Genomic DNA, 26652 nt, shown 5'->3' with positions numbered 1-26652 from the left:
GGGCGACACGCAGAAATTGTTCTGGTATCATTTTCTGACACCAAGACCCACTTCAGGAGTGCCCTCAGTGGTGTAAAGAAACTTGAGGAGCCCCCCCCCCCCGAAAATTACACGGAGGGGGGCCCGGCCACCACCTACCAGTTTTGCTGAGGGGAGCCCGTTGGAGCTCGGCAGCCCCCTCACACCGAGGGGGCTGCAGGGGCTTTTGTTATGCCACTGAGTGTCCGAACATTGTCTGGATTCCGTTCAGAGCAGCAATGGCGCTTTCTTCCTTATTTTTCCAGCTGAGCCCAGAACAAAGGCCTGATTTAAAGGGCAATCAGCCCTCCTTTTGTTTAAGTATAATACTGGATGGGAGTTATATGAGGTCTAAGACCTGCATGTCAAAGTAATACAAGAAAACAAAGGCGCACAGCATATTATGTCTTTACAAGGGAAAGAATAAATGAATGGATGGATGAATGAATGAATCAGGGAACATGTAGGATGCATGGCTACTCCGAAGAGTATCCCAGCGCTAAGTACCTAAAAGAAACTATGATTTATAGGCAGGTTTTTGGCTTTGTTCCACTTCCTACGTAAGAGATGTGCTTGCAGTACAAGAATGCAAGATGTATCTGAGTGCATGAGTAATTACACAAATATTCATGAAAAGGGCCCCTCTTTTTCAAAAAGTATTTATTTTCTAGTGCCACTCAGCCACGTTTAGAATGTCAGAGCGCTTTACATCCTACACAGAGGCATAGTAAATCATACACACGTTTAAATCAATGTACAGGAAATTTTACATGATGAGTCACAGCTATGTGTAGGAATCACATATCATCATCCATGTAGACATTATTGGACGGGTTTGCAAGGCCCTCGCGCCAGCGGAGCGTCACTTTCAGTCACGCTCCGGTGGCGCTTTTCACTGCACCATATTTCCAAGGAGGCGTTCAGTCACTTTTGGGGGCTTCACGCCTCCTTTTAAATATGGGCCCCTCCGATGCAGTTTTCTGCATCAGAGGGGTGTGCAACTGGTGTTGCTGTAGGCGTTCCACTGCAACACCCATTGCTTTCGACGCTGGGGTGGGGTTAGCAAGGCGCAACAAGGGGAGACACTTGTATTCCTCCTCTTTATTGGCTTTTTCTATATTTGCTGCAGTCTGCAGCACAGGTAGAATGAGCAAAAGGCCATAAATGAGTGTTTATACGCAGGAAGGTGTTCCTTCCTGCACATAAACAATTACTCCAAATGACGCTTTGGTACTTCTGCGTGTGTTGCATTTTGCAGCACACATAGAAGTGCCAAATGACCATTGTAGATTGTTTATGTGACAGTGCAGAGCAGACTGTGGGCATTTCCAGGGTGCTGGACAGGGGGACCCCTGCACTGCCCACACCATGGGCATAGCACTGCAGGGGCCCTCCTGTGGCCCCCTGCTCTTGTTCTCCACCAGCCTTTTCATGGTGGTGAAACCGCGATTAAAAGGCTGGCGGGAAACAAGGTTGTAATCAGCAGGGCTCCGCTGAGTTCAGCGCCGCCTGGCTGATTCCAACCAGGACCACCGTCAGCCTGTCGGGATCTTAGATTCTGGTGGGGACTGCGACAGTCTGACCACACGAGTCCAGCGGTCTTGTGACCGCCAGACACGTAATCGGCCCCGAAGTGCCTGATCCAGGCAGACAAGGTACTCCATTGCAAATGCAACTGAGCACTCTGCTTGCCAAAGTCTCGGTCCACCACATAGAGAAATGGGTGGACATTTCTCATTCAGCCAACAGTGCCCACTCAGTCGATGGAATGCTTTTGTCTATAGCCTGACATAATAATGGCTGTCGGAGGAAGGATATTACCCCAACTGTTCTATTTAGGGTGGATGGTGTAATGGCTTCTTTTTATCTGTTTGTCACTACCAGGAAAAGCCTGGTAGTGAGAGACATGAAAACCCCCCACTAATGATTCCCTTCCTCTGGGAATAAAAGCATGTTTTTTTGTTTTTCAAAAACATCCTCCCATTTTGCAAGTTTGTTTTTTCAGACTACCTTCTTCTACAAACACTAACTGAAGTGTTCTTTAAAGAAGTACATGTTTGCCAATGTGCTCCTTAATAATGAGATTTGAGTCCAGGGTGAATGCAAGTGACTTGTCAGTCAGTGAAACTTGGGCTTTGAAGTCATCAAGGTTCATGTAATTGAGTAATGTTTGTACTATTTCTCATTTTTTATTCCTGGCAACAAAGAAGAACTCTACCTTGATTGGGCTGAGATTCAAGAAGGCTCTTTACATCCAGGTCTGGGTGAGGTGCAGGCAGTGTTCGAGGTGTTGGATATCTAGAGCAGAGGAGACTTTCAAGCTTTCAAGTAACATTTTGTATCCTCAGCTCATTGGAGAATGTTTATGCTGTTATGTATGAGTAGACCTCCAAACATATCTCTGTCAAGTTTGAAGATGACAGCTGACAGTTTGGAGCAATGCTATGGGACCCGGCGTGCCAGGCGTTTGGTGTAGCTGGAATAAGTGACAGCAACAAATGCCTGTAGGCACCAACTATTAACTTTCCTGTGAATGACTGTATATCACTAACATGACCCAAGCTTGTCTGAGTCCTTCAGATTACACCAAGACCCCTGTCCAAGGACCCAGTTAGGAAGAAATAGCATTAGGGAGATGAGCAGGGAACTAATAATAGAGGGCTGGTTCCTCTCTCCTGAAAACAGTGGAGAAATGTGGTTCTAAACCAAAGGGCGTCTATTGTTCTTCTGTATATTGACATCCATCATTTCCCTGCCAGCCTGTGGGTGGAAATAACTGACGCATAAATCAGCCATGACAGTACAGTGGGCAACATAAGCGAAGCATCCCATACATTATAGAAATAACCACCTGTGTCATGGAAAGAAACACACAGGTTGTGAAGGGAGGAGGGGCGTCACTTCTCATGTGCCACATTCTTTGGATGTGAAATCACAGGTTTTAGACTTGTTTGCTTGTAGCACAAGGGGATTTCACGAAACACCCCAGGCCATTTGCTTTTTGACTTATCTTCCTTGAGTGAAATAGATTTACACCATTTCCCATCAACCATTTCCTGCATCACGCCTGCCTGGGGAATTACCCAGTTCTTAAACAAGCTCAGCTGTAATTGTTTGACCTTTTCTGAAAGTCATATGGCAGGAAGTGGCTACTAGGCAGTGCCTGTGGAGGGAATTGTTGTTCATGGCTGGTGTTCAGCTTTGACTCTCTGATGATAAAGAAAGCAAAAGACAATTAAATTCCATTTAAATAACCAATTGACTTCCTCTGTGCACTTGACTTTCAAAGGATAGAGCAGGAGGGCCAATTACTCTCCAATAGGGTAACAAAGGTACTCTCTTTATAAACTTGTCAGGGTGGGACCATTACATTCGATTTGGTTATCCAAGTTACTTTGATTCCGCACGTTACTCCCTCAGAGTAGGGTTGGAGGTCGGATTACATTACAATTGGATAACCAAGTTACTCGTATTCTCTACGGCAGAGAGAGAGTTCTGATCATATCCCAATTGACTCACCAAGTTACCCTCACTCCACACTTTACTCTCTAAGGCAAGAGAGGGAATTCTAACTACATTCCAATTGGATAACCAATTTACTGTCTTAGAACACTTGACTCACTAAGGGTAGAGAAGGTCAGTCAAGACTCACTTCAGGTACTCTTAACTGGAACATGCAGAGGGCTTGGTACACATATTTTTGTAAACAATTAATTCAATAAATCTTCCAGTTATAAGTCACTCCTAGAAAACTAATATGTATTTTGGCATTTACAAAATGTAGGTCACAGAAATAAAAGTGCAGAGGTCCTAATGGCCGTAACCCCATTTCGGTCTGAGATAAAATCCCAAACACTGATTAGACTGTAGTAGGACAGCAACATTAGTTTCATTATAAACTTGTCAGGATGGGTTCATTACATCCCATTTGGACACCTAGATACAGATCACTTGAAATTCCATTCCATTTGGATAACCATGTTACTCTCATTCCAAACATTACTCTGTGAGGGTAGAGAGAGATTTCTGATTATACCTTGTTAGAAATGGGATCCCTAGTTGGCAGAGGTATACACCCTTGTTCAAGTAGGGACTACAATCGTAGTCAAGGTAAGTCACAACACAAATTATCCTGTGCCCACGGTAGCTTGGCACTGAGCAGTCAGGCTCAACTTAGAAGGAAATGCGTAAAGTAATTGTGCAAAAACTCACACAGTAACACAGTGAAAACACCACAAAAATACACCACACAGGTTTTTGAAAATAGATCATATTTATCTGAATCAAATAAGGGCAAAATGTCAAAGATCCAATAAGCACATGTTGAAATATCACTATTAAAAGGTTTAAAAAAGTCACAGACACACCAACAGGAGTGGAGACTGGTAAACATAGGGAGGGAAGAGATGTTGCCGCACCCTCTAGGACATGGTTAGGGAAGACACGATAAGGCCGAGATTGAACAAAAGGCGGACAACAGGGGATAGAACCCAGGTCATTGAGTAACAGACAGGTTGGACCCGGTAGAGGCCCCACCCACCTGAAACCAGACAAGTCTATGAGAAATGATACCATATATACTGGGAAAGCCAGGATGTGGCATCCCCTGCATAAGCAACTTCCACCCCTTACACTGCCATTGTGTTCAAGTTTAAGTTGATTAATGTGTGATACGAGTTAAATGTGTTGTATAATAACTAGAATAACATGACTCTGTTACACCCAGCCAACTGGGCAACCCAAACGAGAAGAAGCGCCACTGATGTTCTATTCTTGCATAAGTTTAAAGTATAAAGGTTATCGAATAATGAAGTAGAACACTCAAACAATGTAGACAGTAATGATATTAACACTGTTATGCATAAACATGAAGCAAACGAGATGGTGCTGTAAACATGATACTGTTTATTAAATAATAAAATGTTAATAAAAAAATATTTTTAAAAAAAGGTTTAAAAAAGTCTAAATCCTCAGAAATCAACAGTTGTTGCTTTGTAACACAAAGTACCTAGGATGTGTCAAAAATACTGATGCACAGAGACTGCAGAGGAGGAGGTGCATATAAAAATAAGGTGTTGCGTCAAATCTTCTGGCGCGGCACAGACAATGCGTCATTTCTTTCCACGCTGCAAGGGTTTGCGTCATATGTTCGGTGCGCAATGTTGGTTCCTCACTGCAATGCCAGGGTATTTTTTCACCCAGAGACAATGCGTTGAAAATCCTTGACGTGCTGGTAGAAGGAGCAGATGCTATGTCGATCTGTAAGCGATGCGTCAAATTTTTCATCCCAGGGCAGGCCCTGCATCGAATTTCCAGTCGGAAAGTGGTGCAGCGATTTCTCAGCCACGATTCAGGCTTTGCGTCCATTTGTGCAGGTGTTGCTTCGATTTTCGATGCACAATTCGTTTCTTTGTAGAGGTGCAGTCTTTGTTGGCCCTGAGACTTCAGAAACAGGAGGCAAGCTCAATCCAAGCCCTTAGAGAGCATTTCAGGGGGAAGACTGAGTTATTCCAGCAGAGTCAGAAGCACCAGACAGCAGGGCAACAAGCAGGGAAGCAGTCCTTCAACAAAGCAGTCCAGATGAGTTCTTTAGGCAGCCACGCAGCCTCTCTTAGCGAATTCAGGTGTAGATTCAGATGTGTCTGATTTGGTGGGGTCAGAGACCCAATTCATATACCCCAAAATGACTTTGAAGTGGGGGAAACTTCAAAGAGTGGTTTTAAAGTGCACAAGTTCCCCTTTCAGCCCAGTCCTGTCTGCCAGGATCACTGTGAGGGCTTATCATTCCTTTGTGTGAGGACAGGCCCCTGGCCGTTGAAATGATAGTGTGAGCCCCTCCACCCTTCCTGCCCAGGAAGACCTATTTAGTATGCAGATGAATGCAGATGTGACTGAGTGCACTGTGTTTTTGGTTGTGTGGGTTGAATGCACAAGGGAGCTGTCAGCCAGCACAGAACAGATGTGGATTGGAGACAGGCTGTAAGGCGCAGATGGCAGTAAGTGCCATGAATTGAATTTTTGTTCATGGCTGGTGTTCAACTTTCACTCTCTGATGATAAAGAGGGTGGGACAATTCTATTCCATCTGGATAGTCCATTTATGTCTTTTGTAACCTAGGCTTTCAAAGGTTAGAGCAGGGTTCTGACTACACTCCAATAGTATAATTAAGTTACTCTCTTGATAAACTTGTCAGGGTGGGTCGATGACATCCTATTTGAAAATCCATGTCACTCTCATTCCACACTTTATGCTCTAAGGGTAGAGTGAGATTTCCGATTACCTTCCAATTGGATAACCATTTTATTGTCTTAGAACTCTTGATTCACTAAGGGTACGGAGGGTGGACAGTGAAGACTCACTTTAGGACCTCTTAACTGGAACATGCAAAGGGTTAGGTATTCATATTTGTTTAGACAATCCATTCAATAAAGTGTCCAGATATAAGTAGCTCCCGGAAAACTAATATGTATTTTGACATTTACGAAATGTAAAAAACAAAAGTCCTGAAGGGCTGAGTCCCATCACAGACCGAGTGAAAACCCCAAATATTATTCAAAGAGCTTTATAGTATGGGACTAAATGATGCTGAACACATCCTATAGTTAGTAGCTATGGAGTTTGCAGCATCGATTTAACATTCTTAGATCTAAATTGATCCCTCCTGTGCAGACGTCTTTCTGCCATCGGATTGGAATACTATCAGGGACCATCAGTATTCCATTGTGGGATGCTTGCCTTGTGCTTCTAGGTAAACGCCACGTCTTCCAAGGAAATTGATTCCCCCATATTTTAGGCCCTCATCTACCCAAGACATTTATAGTCTGCTTAAAGCAGTGGTTCTTAACTCTTTGACTTCTCTAGACTCCTATTTAGTCATTATTGGAACACAGGGGCACTTGCTGAATCTTTATTGGAATTCGGGGATCCCCACTCAGTTTTTGCTGGAAGCCAAGGGCTCCAGCCTAGTTGAGACAAGCATTCATCAAATAAAAGTACAAATTATGAAATAATTCATCTAATTCACAAATATATATAAAACATCTAAATTATCATTTTAATGGGAAAGTTGGGGTACTTTTTAATTTCAATTCAATTCTATCTGTGGATGGTACCTTAATTTTTAGCCTTCAATGTCAAATTCCTTCACATTTACAGAATGTTTCAAAATGTTCAGCAGTACATTTTACTTCTTTGACTATACACAATTGTTTAATGTTATTTAATTTTCTAAGCATTCGAGGACTGCCTTGTTAAGTGGCCTAAAGAGCTTGAGGTACGAGTAGTTCCAAAACAGTCTGTGGCTTGACCTAGTCCATCTTTCTGGGCAACAGTCTGTGATCAATGCAAGTTCCAAGACATCCTCCTAACTTCCATCGAGCAGGAAAAGAAAGGCCCTCGTCTGCCTTTTTTGGAAGCAATCGTCTGTACGACAAACAGTCGACTATGGTCAAGAGCATAACGTACTAGTGCTTTACTCAATATAGCTCACATACTTTGCCTGTATCATTTCTGGGACGTAGCCTGTCAGAGGGAAAATATGCTACTATAGTGGGCCTTAAAGTACCCAGGTTCCAAAGTGAGACATAGAAAGGTCCCCACTGTGCTGTAAGTCCTGGGGGATCCTCATGCTAGCAGATCCTAAGCACTGGTTTGACACGGTGGCTTTCATCATGCTACACCTTCAGCCAGATGTGCAAATATACTGCTCAGAAAATTCAATCTGCTTTCTGAGGCCAATATCCTATTTTGTGAACTTAACTATGTAGTAATAGGTCAGTTTGCAAAATATCAAATCAAAGAGGTTCATAGAACTGCCTGCCTCATAAATATTCATTTGGCAGGTCCCAAGCTGTGACTCCCACAGATTGACAACATACAAAGGGTGGCCTTCAAGGCTCAGCAGACCACCATACCCCTGACTGCATTTCAAAATTGAAAACCTTTTTTAAAGCTGCGCAATTTTGAGCTGCGGAGTGGTGTGGATTGAAGACGCAGCTCCATGAATGCAGCCTACAAAGAGTTGAAATGCGGCTGAAGCGGGACCCGAGGTGGCACTCCCAGTGATCCGGTCCATCTGCTTCGCTGTCCCAAGCCCATGGGTGTAGATCGTGTTGGCACTTGGTGCTCTCAGAAGTCCCAGAAGAAGAAGGCTGATGCTGGGACTGCACATGTGGTTTACTGACAGACATGGCAAGATGCAGTAACCTGGCTACTTGCTAATTACAGGGCATCCCGTTGGGGGATGAAGGAGCCCTGAGTCTACAGGACCCGGCTGCTCTTGTTGATGTAGCCAAGCTTTCACTGCTATTTGTCTGCCATTCTTCTGGTGACTAGCCAGCAACGTTAAAGGGGATCAGGAGGGATGAGTGTGAGCAGCTTGACTCGGCTTGACCCAGTGCGGTTGCCATTAATGCTACTGCAGTCAGGGAGCTAGCGGTGTGTGGCAGAAGCGACCACACTAGTCTGCCCAGCTTCTCCTGTTCCACACCATCTCCCCCACTTTCTCTTGATTGTGGCAGCAGCTGCCAAGTGCCTCATCAACTCAGCGCCATCACAGTAATCCGGCCATTATGCTACAGCACCACCATTGCAGCCAATTGCAATCAACAGCAACCAACTGCAACTGCAGCCAAGGCTGCTGCCTTTTCACCTCTAGAAGATCATACTGCATCCCACAAATAGTGCACATCTAGTGCCACCCCAGTGCCATTGTATCGCCACTACAGACACTCTGGCCAGGTACAACAGTACGTCAATACGACAGTTATAACCTCAAGCTAGGGCATGCAAGCGTGGCAATACTGGAGAGGGGGCAACGATCCCGAGGCTCCAAGGAATTAAAGGGAATTAGGAGCACACACATGCTTCTCTATCAGCTCACCTCTACTTAATTTGATGAATAATTAGTGGGATCAAAAAGGCACATAGAAATATGAGAGCAGGTAAAGAAAGGTTTCAAGGCCTTCCAGGAGCCACCAAAAGAAAAAGGGGCTGTCAGGACTCAACAGAAGCAAAGACAAAAGCTAAAAAAGCCAATAAAGGTGAGGCATTAATCGCTGCACTCCAACAAGAGACAAAGACAGACACTTCCATGGTGCCTACAACACAGAGTCGTCAGACAAACATCTACTCTAAATGGACCCTCCTGAAAGACCCCAGTACAGTCTTGTGTTTCAGTAATGGCGGGGGTGACGGACTACCCTCCCCTCCATAGCCCATGGTAACAGTACACTTTTTGCAGAGTATGGAGGACCAGTAAGCCACCTCAGGGCCATGTGCGAGGAAGACTGACAAAGGAATGATAGCCTCACCAGGCAACTAGTCAGGAGGTCAGAACTGAAGTAGAGGATGCAAAGGAAAAGTAGAAGGCCATACAGATGATGAAAGACAGTCAAACTTCATTCCAACAGCAGGTGTAAGGGGACAAGCATCACTTATTACAGAGGAGCTGCTGGGCTCCTCCAATGAGAAGAGTAAGGATGGACAACCCACTACAGTCACCTCCAGGCAAGAGGCCAAAAGGAATGGAGCCCAAAATGCATGGGGGAAACAGCAACAGAAGAAACAGACTCCTCAAAATTGCAAAGCCTTCACATGAAGGAATTGACCTGCGGTCCTTCACTGATGATGTTCCACAGGGAGCAGCATTTGCCAGAATCTTAAGGGGACCTCACCTCATCCATGAGGTTAGATCGGCTCGGTGCAGAACAATCTCCAAAGCTTCAGAGCTACATGAATACAATGCTGAGAACAGGGCCTCTTTACTGAATGCCATGCAGTTCTCTGTAAATGCGCTGCAGTACCTATCAGATAAGATGAATATGAAACTCTTGCTACTAAACACTCTAGCTATCTCCGCATCGGACATCAATGACAAGCTGGGGGATCTAAACAACCTCATTCTAAGAGCTCAGAAAGACACACAGACCTTTGCACCAAGTTGTGCCTGTGCACCGGTTGTGTTAAAATCATCAACCGTGCCTAGGATGTTTTAGGTAACTAAAATGTACTCACTAACAGATAGAACAGCTACCAGCACCGCGAGCAATGGGAGCAAAAGCCAGTTGTTGGGTATTAGTTTACTCAATGAAGATCCTGCTGGAGCATGCACAACCACAGATCATGGTCAATAGCAGCCCAGATAGATACTCACAAGATCATCTAGAGCAAATTGAGACAGCAGGAAGCTCTCAGAGGCCTCCTCCCTGTAGAGAACAGCCACTTTCCAATCTGAAACAATTTTCACCTACACTTTTAATAGTGCATGAAACCTCACAATCACTGGGAAGCAGCCTCAAGCTGCAGTGGAAACAAAGAAGAAAAGTCTGGAAAAGGAGGATCGACATTGCTGCTTATTTTCGCCCGGGTTCGGTCACCCATCAGAAATATGGCCACTACCAACTACCCTCAAAAGTGGCGCTAACCTGCTCTGCAAACACCTTAGAAAATATTGCTTTGGAAGTATGTCCTGGAACCTAAAACATAAAGGAGACCATCCCTGTATAGTTGAATAACAACACGAGGAACAGCAGATCCTACAAGATCTGGCCATGAATGGTAAAGATCCTAACACATGCACCATTGTAGAAGGATGCAGGCAGAGACAATACATAAAGCCTGGAGAGTCAGTAAGACTAATCTCAGTTTGTGGTACCTCCATTGACAAACAACATAGCTCGTCAACTTGGAAACGCGCACATGGGAGCAAAGATTGGGCTTGAAATGCATTGTTAGCAAAAGTAGAAACACATCAAAGAAAGCAAACAGGCGATTCACCAATGCCTGAGAAAATAACATCTCCAGCCATGTTATTATCAGATGCTGGACTTCTGAACCACAGACCTTACTCCAGAACCGATCAGACTGTGACAATGCATCCATTAAACCCAAGCCTGGCTGGTGCAAACGAAGATCTAATAAGCCCACAGTCAGAACATCCGAAAACCAGAATGGCTCTCCTTACCCAAGCGACCTGAAGAACTTCTGCCCCATCTCGCTCCTCCCCTTTCCTGCCAAAGTCATAGCGAAGACTGTCAACAAGCAGCTTACCAACTTCCTTGAAGACAACAACCTTCTCGACCCCTCTCAGTCCGGATTCAGAGCCAACCACAGCACAGAAACCGCCCTCATCTCAGTCACAGACGACATCAGAACCCTGATGGACAACGGAGAAACAGTCGCCCTCATCCTCCTCGACCTCTCAGCTGCCTTCGACACCGTCTGCCACCGCACCCTAATATCCCGCCTCCGCTCCACCGGGATCCAAGGACAGGCCCTGGACTGGATCACCTCCTTCCTCTCCAACCGCTCCCAAAGAGTCTACCTCCCACCTTTTCGCTCTGACCCCACCGAGATCATTTGCGGCGTCCCACAAGGCTCCTCACTCAGCCCGACACTCTTCAATGTCTACATGAGCCCCCTCGCCGACATTGTACGCAAACACAGCATCATCATCACATCCTACGCCGACGACACTCAACTGATACTTTCCCTCACCAAGGACCCCACCATCGCCAAGATCAACCTGCAAGATGGAATGAAAGACGTCGCAGATTGGATGAAACTCAGCCGCCTGAAACTGAACTCAGACAAAACGGAAGTCCTCATCCTCGGACACACCCCGACCGCTTGGGACGTCTCCTGGTGGCCCACGGCCCTTGGCACCGCCCCGACCCCCTCTGACCACGCACGCAACCTCGGCTTTATCTTGGACCCACTTCTCTCCATGACCAAACAAGTCAATGCCGTATCCTCCTCCTGCTTCCTCACCCTCCGCATTCTCCGAAAGATCTTCCATTGGATCCCAGCCGACACCAGAAAGACAGTGACCCACGCCGTTGTCACGAGCCGCCTGGACTACGGCAACACCCTATACGCATGAACCACTGCTAAACTCCAGAAACGTCTGCAACAAATTCAAAGAGACTCATCCTCAACATACCCCGCAACAGCCACATCTCCGCACACCTGAGACACCTGCACTGGCTTCCCGTCAGCAAAAGGATCACCTTCTGTCTCCTCACCCACGCACACAAAGCCCTCCACAACAAGGGACCAGAATACCTCAACCGCCGCCTCAGCTTCTACGCTCCTACCCGTCTTCTCCGCTCCACCAGCCTCGCCCTCGCTGCCGTCCCTCGCATCCGCCGCTCCACGGCGGGTGGGAGGTCCTTCTCCTACCTGGCGGCCTAGACTTGGAACACCCTCCCCACCACCCTCAGGACCACCCAGGACCACTCCGCATTCCGGAGACTACTCAAGACCTGGCTCTTCGAGCAGCAGTAACCCCCTTCCCCCCAGCGTCTTGAGACCCGCACGGGTGAGTAGCGCGCTTTATAAATGTTAATGATTTGATTTGATTTGATTTACCCCACAAAATGAGTCAAAAGGATTCAGAGATATTTTATATAGGGGTCAAGGTAGGCTCGGAAAAGCTTCTTAGGAACACAGGGATGGATTGGGAAACAGGTTTGGAAGTGGAGGTAGAGGGAGTGATTATAGAATGTCTAAGTTGGCTGGAAATGAGTGCAGATTAATGCAGAGTATATTTGTGTGAGGTGGGGGAATGTTGAGTGTCTGAGTGCCAGCGTTTATGTGTTTTGGGAGGAGGGGGGGAAGAGAGGCTGGGAGAGGACAGACAGTCGTAAGTATGAATGTTGGGGTGGTGTCTGCATGCAAGGTGTGTGATCTTGGTTGTGGTGACTGCGGATGTGGTGCAAGGGGTACATGTGTGAATGTCTGCTGTTGTGGTGACTGAGGGCAACACAGATGTGGTGACAGGAACTGGGAGTGCAGGTGCAGTGCTGGCAGGTGTGAGTGGTGACTGTAAGGGACGAGGTGCTGGGGTACATAGGAGAGGTAGTGGCTAAACTTTGTGTCTGCTTTTGTGTGTTGAGTGTGTGCATGCTTGTGATGTGATTTGAGGTGCCTGTGTGTGTCTTAGTGTAATTTGTCTGTTGATTTGGTTGAGTGCTTGTCTGTATGTGGGCTTGGTTGGGTGAGAGGAGAGGGGTCTGGGACTGGGTACAGGTAGCAGGAGGGAGGACGGAAGTACCAGAGGCACTTTCCTGGTGGTGCACGCTGTGGGGGTAGTCTGCCTCCTCTCTGCACTAGAAGCTCCGAAGAAATCTCCCGTGGGTCGCCAGAATCATCCCCCTGCTACCGCAGGCACCAAAGAACTGCATCACTGGTCCCTTGGGTCTCCCCTCAGCACGACGAGCGAGGTCCCTTGAATCCAGCAACTGTGTCCAAGTGACTCCCACAGTCCAGTGACTCTTCAGTCCAAGTTTGGTGGAGGTAAGTCCTTGCCTCCCCACGCCAGACTGCATTGCTGGGAACCGCGACTTTTGCAGCTACTCCGGCCTCTGTGCACTTCCGGAGGAAATCCTTTGTGTAAAGGCAAGCCTGGGTCCACAGCACTCTAACCTGCATTGCACGACTTTCTAAGTTGGTCTCCGGCGACGTGGGACTCCTTTGTGCGACTTCGGGTGAGCACTGTTTCATGCATCCTTGTAGTGCCTGTTTCTGGCACTTCTGTGCGTGCTACCTGCTACTGAGAGGGCTCCTTGTCTTGCTCGACGCCCCCTCTGTCCTCAGACGCAATTGGCGACATCCTGGTCCCTCTTGGGCCACAGCAGCATCCAAAAACCCTTACCGCACGATTTGCAGCTAGCAAGGCTTGTTGGCGGTCTTTCGGTGGGAAAACACTTCTGCACAACTCTCCACAGAGTGAGGAATTTGTCCACTGAAGGAGAAGTCTCTAGCCCTTGTAGTTCTTACAGAAACCTAAGCTTCTACTGTCCAGTAGTAGCTTCTTTGCACCCACAGCTGGCATTTCCTGGGCATCTGCCCATCTCCGACTTGCTTGTGACTTTTGGACTTGGTCCCCTTGTTCCACAGGTACCCTCGACTAGAAATCCATTGTTGTTGCATTGCTGGTTTGTGTCTTTCCTGCAGAATTCCCCTATCACGACTTCTATGTCCTTTGGGGAACTTTAGTGCACTTTGCACTAACTTTTCAGGGTCTTGGGGTGGGCTATTTTTCTAACCCTAACTATTTTCTAATAGTCCCAGCGACCCTCTACAAGGTCACATAGGTTTGGGGTCCATTCGTGGTTCGCATTCCACTTTTGGAGTATATGGTTTGTGTTGCCCCTATCCCTATGTGTCCCCATTGCATCCTATTGTAACTATAGATTGTTTGCACTGTTTTCTAAGACTATACTGCATATTTTTGGTATTGTGTACATATATCTTGTGTATATTTGCTATCCTCATACTGAGGGTACACTCTGAGATACTTTGGCATATTGTCATAAAAATAAAGTACCTTTATTTTTAGTATATCTGTGTATTATGTTTTCTTATGATATTGTGCAAGTGACACTAGTGGTACTGTAGGAGCTTCACTCGTCTCCTAGTTCAGCCTAAGCTGCTCTGCTAAGCTACCATTATCTATCAGCCTATGCTGCTAGACACCCTATACACTAATAAGGGATAACTGGGCCTGGTGCAAGGTGCAAGTACCCCTTGGTACTCACTACAAGCCAGTCCAGTCTCCTACATTGATTGTGCAGTGGTGGGATAAGTGCTTTGAGACTACTTACCACTCTTGTCATTGTACTTTTCATGAGAGAAAAATATGCAAAACAAGTTCAGTGTATGTACACATAACCAAAAAGTTTTGCATTTCCTCTTTTCACTCTTTTCTAAGTGCTGAAAAGTACTTCTAAACTTTCTAAAAGTTCTTAAAAAGTTTTAAAAGTTTTTTTTCTGTCTTTCCAAAAGTTCTGAAAAACTTTTTCTTCACTTTTTCTGTCACTTAAACTCTTTCTAAAATGTCTGGCACAGGCCAAAATGTTGATCTGTCCAAACTTGCATATGATCACCTTAGCTGGAAAGGAGCAAGGAGTCTCTGTGTAGAAAGAGGTTTGAGTGTAGGGAAGAATCCTTCCTTGGAATTGTTGCTTAACATGCTTAGAGAACAAGATAAGGCCAAAAGGGCCCCATCTGTTGACAAAGTAGCTAATGGTTTCCAATCTGATCCAGGGACACCCCTAGGAAAAGATTCAGGAAAGAAACTTCAGAGCCTGCCCATTACTAGACAGTCTAGCATAGTTGGTACTGATGTAGAGTCACACCATACAGATAGTGTTGTCTCACATCATAGCAAGAGCATTCCTTCTCACCACAGTAGAAGTGAGGTTTCTGTTAACCAAGCTGTTAGGGTGCCTTCTGTAAGGGATAGGTCTCCTTCTGTCCATTCTCACCACACTTCTGTGTCTAGGAATGTCCCTCCCACCCACCCTGATGACAGATTGTTAGAAAGGGAGCTCAATAGATTGAGAGTGGAACAAACCAGACTGAAGCTCAAGAAGCAACAGCTGGATTTGGATAGACAGACCTTAGAAGTAGAGAAGGAAAGAAAGAAACTGGGTTTAGAAACCCATGGTGGCAGCAGCAGTATTCCCGATAGTCATCCTGCAAGAGAGCATGATTCAAGGAATCTGCACAAGATAGTTCCTCCTTATAAGGAGGGGGATGACATTAACAAGTGGTTTGCTGCACTTGAGAGGGCCTGTGCTGTACAGGATGTCCCTCAAAGGCAGTGGGCTGCTATTCTATGGCTATCATTTAGTGGAAAAGGTAGGGATAGGCTCCTTACTGTGAAAGAAAATCAAGCCAATGATTACAAAGTTCTTAAGAATGCACTCCGGGATGGTTATGGCTTAACCACTGAACAATACAGGATAAAGTTCAGAGAGACCAAAAAGGAGTCTTCACAAGACTGGGTTGATTTTATTGACCATTCAGTGAAGGCCTTGGAGGGGTGGTTACATGGCAGTAAAGTTACTGATTATGACAGCCTGTATAACTTGATCCTGAGAGAGCATATTCTTAATAATTGTGTGTCTGATTTGTTGCACCAGTACTTGGTGGACTCTGATCTGACCTCTCCCCAAGAATTGGGAAAGAAGGCAGACAAATGGGTCAGAACAAGGGTGAACAGAAAAGTTCATACAGGGGGTGACAAAGATGGCAACAAGAAGAAAGATGGTAAGTCTTCTGACAAGGGTGGGGACAAATCTAAAAATGAGTCTTCATCAGGCCCACAAAAACACTCTGGTGGGGGTGGTGGGCCCAAATCCTCTTCTAATCAAAACAAAGAAAAGAAACCATGGTGCTATTTATGTAAAATAAAATGCCATTGGACAACAGATCCCAGTTGTCCAAAGAAAAGCACCAAGCCTCCTACCACTACAACCCCTACTGCTACACCTAGTGTCCCTACTAATAGCAGTGGTGGTGGGAGCAAACCTACTAATAGCCAATCTAAGGGAGTAGCTGGGCTCACCTTTGGTAACTTAGTTGGGGTTGGTCTGATTAGGGAGACCACAGAGGCTGTGTTAGTCTCTGAGGGGGCTATTGATTTAGCCACCTTGGTTGCTTGTCCCCTTAACATGGATAAGTACAAGCAACTACCCCTAATAAATGGTGTTGAGGTTCAGGCCTACAGGGACACTGGTACCAGTGACACAATGGTGATAGAGAAACTGGTCCACCCTGAACAACACCTACTTGGTCACCAGTACCAAGTAACCGATGCTCACAACAACACTTAGCCATGTTGTAAATCTCAACTGGGGGGGGGGGTTACTGGCCCAAAGAAAGTTGTGGTTGCCTCAGATTTACCTGTAGACTGTCTATTAGGGAATGATTTAGAGACATCAGCTTGGGCAGAAGTGGAGTTGGAGGCTCATGCAGCAATGCTGGGCATTCCAGGGCATATTTTTGCTTTGACAAGGGCTCAGGCCAAAAAGCAAAAAGGACAGGGAAACTTGGATTCTGGAATAATGGACCAAGTGCTCCCTAAAGCTAGGGCTAGTAGAAGTAAAACACTTCCTACTATCCCTCCCTCTACACTGGATTCTACTTCTGAGGAAGAAGAATTTCCACCCTGTGCAGAACCTACACCAGAGGAGCTGGAAGCAGACACTGCTGAGCTTTTGGGTGAAGGGGGGCCTACCAGGGAGGAGCTGAGTGTGGCACAGCAAACCTGTCCCACATTAGAGGGTCTAAGACAGCAAGCTGTCAAACAGGCTAATGGGGATGTCAGTGACTCTCACAGAGTTTACTGGGAGGACAACCTCTTGTACACTGAGGCAAGGGATCCTAAACCTGGAGCTGCCAGGAGATTAGTGATTCCTCAGGAGTACAGAATGTTCCTCCTAACTCTTGCTCACGATATTCCCCTAGCTGGACATCTGGGACAAATGAAAACTTGGGACAGGCTTGTTCCCTTGTTTCATTGGCCTAGAATGTCTGAGGACACAAAGGAATTTTGTAAGTCCTGTGAAACCTGTCAAGCCAGTGGCAAGACAGGTGGCACCCCAAAGGCACCCCTTATTCCACTGCCTGTGGTTGGGGTTCCCTTTGAAAGGGTAGGGGTTGACATAGTTGGCCCCCTTGACCCTCCTACTGCTTCAGGCAATAGGTTTATCTTGGTGGTAGTGGACCATGCCACAAGATATCCTGAAGCAATTCCTTTAAGGACCACTACAGCACCTGCAGTGGCAAAGGCCCTCCTGGGAATATTTTCTAGGGTGGGCTTCCCAAAGGAAGTAGTATCAGACAGAGGAAGCAATTTCATGTCTGCATACTTAAAGGCCATGTGGAAGGAGTGTGGGGTAACTTACAAGTTCACTACACCCTATCATCCACAAACAAATGGACTGGTGGAGGGATTTAACAAAACTCTCAAAGGCATGATTATGGGTCTCCCTGAAAAACTCTGCAGGAGATGGGATATCCTTCTACCATGCCTCCTTTTTGCCTACAGGGAGGTACCCCAAAAAGGACTAGGCTTTAGCCCCTTTGAACTTCTTTTTGGACACCCTGTTAGGGTGGGGACGCGCTGATTGGCCAGGAGTCCGGGGGAAGTGACGAGAGGCAGGGCAGGAGCCCTTTAAATTGGAAGAGCGCTCCCGCCGTCGCGGGACGCGCTGATTGGCCAGGAGTCCGGGGGAAGTGACGAGAGGCAGGGCAGGAGCCCTTTAAATTGGAAGAGCGCTCCCGCCGTCGCGGGACGCGCTGATTGGCCAGGAGTCCGGGGGAAGTGACGAGAGGCAGGGCAGGAGCCCTTTAAATTGGAAGAGCGCTCCCGCCGTCGCGGGACGCGCTGATTGGCCAGGAGTCCGGGGGAAGTGACGAGAGGCAGGGCAGGAGCCCTTTAAATTGGAAGAGCGCTCCCCGTTTCGCGGGACGCGCTGATTGGCCAGGAGTCCGGGGGAAGTGACGAGAGGCAGGGCAGGAGCCCTTTAAATTGGAAGAGCGCTCCCGCCGTTGCGGGACGCGCGCGGGCGGCGCCCGGGCGAAGCCCGGGCCAAGGGCGGGCCCGTCCTTGCCCGTCCTTGCCCGGAAGAGGCCGGGCTGGGCCACCCCCCTTTCGTACACAGGAAGCACGTTGTTGCCAAGGAGTTGTTGAAAAGAAGGAGCCTTGTCAACCCACATCGTGTGGCCAAAGGAGGTCGGCCTGAATCATATCATTCTTATCCCGACTCCCATGGCCCCTGGGCAGTGGTTGATAACTATCTACCCACCCGGACACCTTCTCAAACATAGGGCCCGTCTACGCCTGTCTTTGATCGTCTGAGGCCGGGCTGGGCTCCGTCTCTCTATTCTGTTACTCAGATTCTGGGACCTGATTTGACACAAACCACAACATACCTGCTAGAAGGATCGTTTTGCTGCCAAGAGTCCGGTAACAACCTCAGCTCTAATTATTTGTATCTGCTGTTTTTATTTAGAATTATGGGGAAAAGGAAGGCTGTTGGCCCGCCGGCTCCACTGGAAGGTATAAAAAAGCAGAAAAAACGACCTAGGAAAACAACTATTAAACCTGCCCAAGGGGAATCGAAATCACTCGATGAGATTGATCAACTTTTCGAGGAGGTAGAGGCTATACTTAACAGCGAAATAGGCACTCATGGCCTTTTGCCCTTGAAGAAGCCTCAACTCCAACCTAAAACGATTCAGGAGTTTTTTATCAAGAATAGGGAAGCTCGACCAGTAAATACTGGGGGTTCAACAGATTGTGCAGGGAAATCATCCGCTGTTAATGCCACTGCTCCCTCTTTCCTGCAGGGTACCGTGACTGGTAGCAGTATCTCCAATCACTTTCAAACCCAGGAGATTTTGCACATGGAGGAAATGGAACGCACACCCCTACCATTGAGTCCGGAGATAAGGCTGGTCCCTAATATTCCATGCAAAAATCGTTTCGAGCTTCTGTCTGAGGGAAGCGCTGTGATTGAGGTCCACGACCCTCTTACAGCTGCTAGGGCTATTGAAGCTGCCTCTTCCCTGCCTATTACTACTGACATGTGTTCTGATGTGTCTGACAATGCAGCTAAATTGCCCTTAATTCTCCAGAGAGTAGACGAAATTAAGAATCTAGTCTTGCAGCTAACTAAACTGCTACAGGGGAATATGGCCAAACTATCGGGATGCATTTGCCAGAAGACAGAGGCAGAAGGGGCAGGTGGGACTTTGCAGCTGATTCTGCTACATTTAATACTAAAGCACGTGAGGGGCTAATTAATCACGCCCAGAGAGCTGGATCCCATAGGAGGGTCGCTGAAGGTAGTATACCTTCATATATTATGAACCCTAGAAATATACTCACTGGGTGCAATAGTATCCCCCTCGGCGGAGACAAGACAAGGAACGGGGAAGATCCTATTGGAAGCCTCTTTGCCCCATTGAACCGTCAGTCTGCTTCAAGGCAAAATCCTACTTCCAATTTACCGATAAATAGGGATAGCCCTCTGTCAACCAATAGGAAGTTATTTGACAACCATCAAATTAAGGATCCAGCTTGCATTTTTCCTTCTCGAAGAACAAATAGTGCTTTAGGCGGGACTCCTAATAGTATTGGTCCCAGACACAGAGCCAACACTCTTTTCCTAAGCAATGTCCCAAAGTTGCCACCCAGGTCTGTTGAGGACCAAGAGTCTAGACTTAATAAGGTTATTTACTGGATACGCAATTGACAGGGTTGCCTTTCAATTATACGTTCGGACATTCAAAAAACAGAAAGATGGAGTCCCCCTGGGTCAAACCTCGATGTAATCATGATTGTGTTCCACGATAAATTCTTGGCAGACCAACTTATTGACTCTGTTGAACGCAAGGGACAACACAAAGAGCTAAAAGGAGGAAGCATCAGGCTGGCCGCTAATTTAATTGACCCAAAACAGACTCCTGTGTTTGTCCCAATTGCTAATACCAATGAGAGAGGCTCTAGGGAAGAAGGCGTCTTTCTGCATCCGGGTCATGTATGACTGTCTGCCCAGGAAGCCGCCTATCAGGATAATCTAGTGGCACCTTCAATAGACAAAGTAGAGAAGTACCTTGCTATCGAGTCGAACTATAAGGATGTTCCATCCCCTAAACATGGGGCTGCAATGGGAACTAATGGGTTATCCATTATGACTTGGAATCTTGCGGGCCTTGCTAGGAAATTGGATGATGTGGACTGGGTTGCCTATATAAAGTCACAAGATGTGTGTCTCTTTCAAGAAACTTGGGCCGAGGGCCAACCAAGCATGGATGGGTTTCTTTCATTTAATATCCCTGCACTGCCTTCAGAGAAAGCAACTGGTCGCGCAAAAGGGGGTCTTTTAATCCTTTTAAATTCAAAGCTCCAATGTGACTATAAGGTTTTAGAATTTGATTGTCCCGACTTGATGGGTTTACAAATTTCTTTTAATCAAAATTTTAACATAATCTTAATTAATGTTTACGCCCGTTCTGTTGCACGTGGTACAGAATCACACATTTTAACTTTACTCTTTGACTTTTTAGACACGCTACAAACTAATTCCTATTTAATTATTGCAGGGGATGTAAATTGCACTTTCGAACCCTCAGCGTTTCTTAGTGATTTAACTGCGGATGAGGACGAATTATGGGGTATTGCACAATTGGATGGTGATAGTTATCCTCCACGCTCTCGTGTAGCAACTCAGCTTGCTACACTATGCTTAAAGTTTGGCCTAAGGGCCTGTAATGGTCGAACTCCTTCTGATTTAAACTTGGCACCGACATTCCTACGAGGTTCTGTGGCCAGCGTAATTGATTATTTTCTGGTGGATGTGCGTCTTTGGCCATTGCTGCTAGATATGAGGGTAGATTCAAGATGCGAGAGTGATCACTTTCCATTGTTGCTCACCCTTGCTGGGAATATCTTTGGTAGAACCTTGAATATGCAAACATCAATGGCCCCTCCCCCTATTTTAAACAATGCTTATACAAAGGTGAGGTGGCCAAAAGTCATGTCAAACCCCTATTTGCTATGTAAGATCTACCAAGTGTTCTTAGATAATCTGTCAGCCTATGAAGACTTCGAACCAGAAGCCATTCCACTTCTTGATATTCACGAAGATATGATGGTTAAACTTCAAAGTGTCTTTTATAAAAAGGTAGCCACGGCAAACCGGCAATATGGGGGTTCACCTAACAGCAGTTGGTTTAATGATGCATGCATGAGGGCTAAGACTGAGTTAAGGAAGGCTATACTGGCCGGGTATACGGGGGCAATCAAACAAGCAAGATTCACGTATAAAAAGATAATCCTACAATCAAAGAAAGCTTGGGAAGATGCTATTTGGCAGGACTTGCTAGATGCTACTAAAACAAACAACAATACGCTTTTTTGGGAACTGCTGACTAAGCACGAGAGAGGGGGTAGGTTTATACAAAGGAACCATATTCAACCTGGTACCTGGGTGGATCATTTCTCTCTCTTGTACGAAGGAACTGCCTCCACTGGGACTGTCGATTGTGAGAAAGTGGGATTATACCCCCCAATTTCACCCAATGCTAACCTTGCCACTTCTCCGTCCAGTGGGAATCTATTTAACTCTGAAAGCTATATTTGCTTTTCTCTAGAAGAAACTGCAGACGCCATTAAATCTCTAAAGACAGGTAAAGCCCCAGGCCCTGATAAAATTCCAGGTGACCTTTATAAATCAGAGTTACCCATCTGGACCTGGTATATTAATATGCTGTCAAACAAAATCGCAAAAGGAGGACAGATCCCTGAGACGTGGAAGGGTGCAGAAATTATTCCAATATATAAAAAGGGCAACGTAAATCTTTCAATTAACTACAGACCGGTCAGTTTAATTGACAACCTACAAAAAGTTTTTGCAAAACAATTGTTAGTTAGACTGACGAGTTGGGTGACGGAGCAGCAGATCCTATCACCACTTCAGGCAGGGTTCCGCTCTAGAGTTAGCACGGTTGACCAGGTATTTAGGTTGACCGTGCTACACTGGAAATATGTAGTCTTGGCAAAGCAAACACTATATGTCACTTTTGTAGACCTGCGCTCTGCCTTTGACCTGGTCCCTAGAGACAAGCTTTGGGGAGTGCTACACAAAAGAGGGGCACCATCTGATATCATTCATTTATTAACACGTATGCATGAAGGCACATACGCTCAAGTAAGATGGGGTAACCAAGGCGAACTGACTAACAAGTTTCCCATTAAAAGAGGTGTTCGTCAGGGATGTGTCCTAGCGCCACTTTTGTTTTCTTTATTCATTAACGAGGTGGTCCAAGAACTCATGACATGCCAGAATGATGCTCCCAGCTTAGGCAATCAGAAAATCCCAATTCTTCTTTTTGCGGATGATTCTCTATTGATCTCAAAGACCCCTATGGGGCTGCAAATTCTTGTGGATAGATTTAAATCATTCTGCTGGAATTTTGGTTTAGAGCTGAACTCGAAGAAAACAAAATTGATGGTGCTTCGCTCTGGCTCTCGTAAGAAGTGTACGATCAGGTTAGATGGAGCTATTTTGGACCAGGTTAGCTCTATCGACTACTTGGGTGTGAGGCTTACAGACTCACTCCTCTGGGACGAACAAGTCGGTAAGAGTGGCGGGCTTTTGCAACATCGGGCAGCATCCATATTACGCCTTTACAGGAATACGATCGCTAAAGTTGTGTCTCCAGCAGTAAAGATCTATGTGGCCAAGGCACAGGGTGCTGCTGTTTATGGTGCAGAGATTTGGGGCATGACAGATAGCAGTAGGATAACTAAAATTGAGAATAGCTTTGCTCGGGCTCTATGTGCTTGTCCCACTAGCACCCCATTAACCCCCCTTTTTTTAGATCTAGGGCTTAAACGTATAGCCGATTTGATTATCTTACGGCCCCTACTATATTGGGTGAGGCTTTGGGTAGTTCCTGAACTGGCTATATATAAGTCTTCCCTATTAGAATTGTTAAAAACCTCTAACTCCATGTCCATACCATGGATCAAACACGTATCTAGTTGGTTTTGCATGCTAGGACTGAGGAACTTCTGGGAGAATCCCCAGCAACTTGTGAAGCCCCATGTAAAAGTATTGAAGAGAGCTTACTGGTCCCACATATGTAATAATTACATTTCTCAGAAATCGAATGGTCATTTAACTAACTCGTTTATTGATTTTAAATGGTACCCTGAGTTTGAACCATACTTAGATACAATACCTGATTTGTTAGGCAAAAGTTTGTATGCCAGATTTCGATTTGGAACATTACCCCTGAAGGCCTTAACGAGCAGATGGGGACCTAAGTCAAGCTCTGATACCTGTCCTGTATGTGGCATTCCTTCCGAAACAGTAGAACATTTTATGTTTTTTTGTCCCGCCTATTCAATCCCAAGGTTTAAATGGATATATAAAATCTGTAGGGAATTGAATTTAAGGAAATGTTTTTTAGCTTTGCGGATCTTAAAAAGCCACAATTCAAATGTGACAATTTACGCAGTAAGTAAGTTTTTAGCAACAGCATGGCGCATACGCACTTTTTATTTACAATGAGTTGAAATTGTTTTAAGACGGGCAAACATGGATCATTCTTTTTTAAAAAATTTCTATGACATTATGGTTTATATTATTATATTATATTGTATTGTATTGTATTGCTTTGATGGTCTGTTGGCAGAATAAAGCTTATGTGGAACACACACCCTGTTAGGGGTCCACTCACACTTGTCAAGGAGGGTTGGGAACAACCTTTAAAAGCTCCAAAGCAAGATATTGTGGATTATGTACTTGGCCTCAGATCAAGGATGGCTGAGTACATGAAAAAGGCCAGTAAAAACCTTGAGGCCAGCCAAGAGCTCCAGAAGCAATGGCATGATCAGAAGGCTGTTTTGGTTCAGTACCAACCAGGGCAGAAAGTGTGCGTCTTGGAGCCTGTGGCCCCAAGAGCACTCCAAGATAAATGGAGTGGACCCCACACAATTGTTGAGAAAAAGGGTGAAGTCACCTACTTGGTTGACTTAGGCACTGCCAGGAGTCCCCTTAGGGTGCTCCATGTCAACCGCCTGAAACCCTACTATGACAGGGCTGATCTCACCCTGCTCATGGCAACTGACGAGGGACAGGAAGAAGACAGTGATCCTCTACCTGATCTCTTCTATTCCACAGAACAAGATGCTCTGGTGGAAGGTGTAGTTTTGGCTGATTGTCTTACTGCTGAGCAGAAAGACCATTGCATAAATCTCCTGGGTCAGTTTTCTGAACTCTTCTCTACCGTGCCAGGTACCACTTCTTGGTGTGAGCACACCATAGATACTGGAGACAGTTTACCTGTCAAAAGTAAGATCTATAGGCAGCCTGACCATGTCAGGGACTGCATAAAGCAAGAGGTGCAGAAAATGCTAGAACTGGGAGTGGTTGAGCACTCTGAAAGTCCATGGGCTTCTCCTGTAGTACTTGTACCAAAACCTCATTCCAAGGATGGAAAAAAGGAAATGCGGTTTTGTGTAGACTACAGAGGTCTCAACCAGGTAACCAAAACTGATGCTCACCCTATGCCCAGGGCAGATGAGCTTATAGATACACTGGCATCTGCCAAGTATCTAAGCACTTTTGATTTGACTGCAGGGTATTGGCAGATCAAATTGTCAGAAGATGCTAAACCTAAAACTGCATTTTCAACCATTGGAGGCCATTACCAATTTACAGTAATGCCTTTTGGATTGAAAAATGCACCTGCCACTTTTCAAAGGTTGGTGAACACAGTCCTGCAAGGGCTGGAGGCTTTCAGTGCAGCATACTTGGACGATATAGCTGTCTTTAGCTCCAGCTGGGATGACCACCTGGTCCACCTATGGAAAGTTTTAGAGGCCCTGCAAAAGGCAGGCCTCACTATCAAGGCTTCAAAGTGCCAGATAGGGCAGGGTAAGGTGGTTTATCTGGGACACCTTGTTGGTGGGGAACAGATTGCACCACTACAGGGGAAAATCCAAACAATTATTGATTGGGTTCTCCCTACCACTCAGACTCAGGTGAGAGCCTTCCTAGGCCTCACTGGGTATTACAGGAGGTTCATTAGGAACTATGGCTCTATTGCAGCCCCTCTTAATGACCTCACATCCAAGAAAATGCCTAAAAAAGTATTATGGACAGCAAACTGTCAGAAAGCTTTGGAGGAGCTGAAGCAGGCCATGTGCTCTGCACCTGTCCCGAAAAGCCCTTGTTACTCTAAAAAATTCTATGTCCAAACTGATGCATCTGAATTAGGAGTAGGGGCAGTCCTATCACAACTTATTTCTGAGGGCCAGGATCAACCTGTTGCTTTTATTAGTAGGAGGTTGACCCCTAGAGAAAAGCGTTGGTCTGCCATAGAGAGGGAGGCCTTTGCTGTGGTCTGGGCTCTGAAGAAGTTGAGGCCATACCTGTTTGGCACTCACTTCATTGTTCAGACAGACCACAAACCTCTACTTTGGCTAAAACAAATGAAAGGTGAAAATCCTAAATTATTGAGGTGGTCCATATCCCTACAGGGAATGGACTAAACAGTGGAACATAGACCTGGGAGTAGCCACTCCAATGCAGATGGACTCTCCAGATATTTCCACTTAGACAATGAAGACTCATCAGGTCATGGCTAGTCTTATTGTCCTTTGTTTGGGGGGGGGGGGGGGGTTATGTAGGAAAGTTCCATCTTGCCTGGCATGTTACCCCCATTTTTCACTGTATATATGTTGTTTTAGTTGTATGTGTCACTGGGACCCTGCCAGCCAGGGCCCCAGTGCTCATAAGTGTGCCTGAATGTGTTACCTGTGTAGTTACTAACTGTCTCACTGAGGCTCTGCTAACCAGAACCTCAGTGGTTATGCTCTCTCATTTCTTTCCAAATTGTCACTAACAGGCTAGTGACCAATTTTACCAATTTACATTGGCTTACTGGAACACCCTTATAATTCCCTAGTATATGGTACTGAGGTACCCAGGGTATTGGGGTTCCAGGAGATCCCTATGGGCTGCAGCATTTCTTTTGCCACCCATAGGGAGCTCTGACAATTCTTACACAGGCCTGCTACTGCAGCCTCAGTGAAATAACGTCCACGTTATTTCACAGCCATTTTACACTGCACTTAAGTAACTTATAAGTCACCTATATGTCTAACCTTTACCTGGTAAAGGATAGGTGCAAAGTTACTTAGTGTGAGGGCACCCTGGCACTAGCCAAGGTGCCCCCACATTGTTCAGGGCCAATTCCCCGGACTTTGTGAGTGCGGGGACACCATTACACACGTGCACTACATATAGGTCACTACCTATATGT

At 46.0% G+C, this 26652-nt stretch overlaps 2 protein-coding genes across 2 annotated transcripts in view; one reads left to right on the top strand and one right to left on the bottom strand.

Moving 5' to 3' along the window:
• Positions 1-26652, top strand: part of LOC138283065 (lymphocyte antigen 6E-like) — a 297207-nt gene that overhangs the window by 192698 nt on the left and 77857 nt on the right. The gene's annotated exons all lie outside the window — the stretch shown is intronic.
• The window catches only part of LOC138283066 (lymphocyte antigen 6E-like), a 120755-nt gene that overhangs the window by 81950 nt on the left and 12153 nt on the right, over positions 1-26652 (bottom strand). The gene's annotated exons all lie outside the window — the stretch shown is intronic.

Source organism: Pleurodeles waltl, chromosome 2_2 (assembly GCF_031143425.1).
Source record: "Pleurodeles waltl isolate 20211129_DDA chromosome 2_2, aPleWal1.hap1.20221129, whole genome shotgun sequence".
Taxonomy (NCBI): domain Eukaryota; kingdom Metazoa; phylum Chordata; class Amphibia; order Caudata; family Salamandridae; genus Pleurodeles; species Pleurodeles waltl.
The sequence above is the reverse complement of the archived record's forward strand: the minus strand, read 5'-3'. Positions and strand labels throughout refer to the sequence as shown.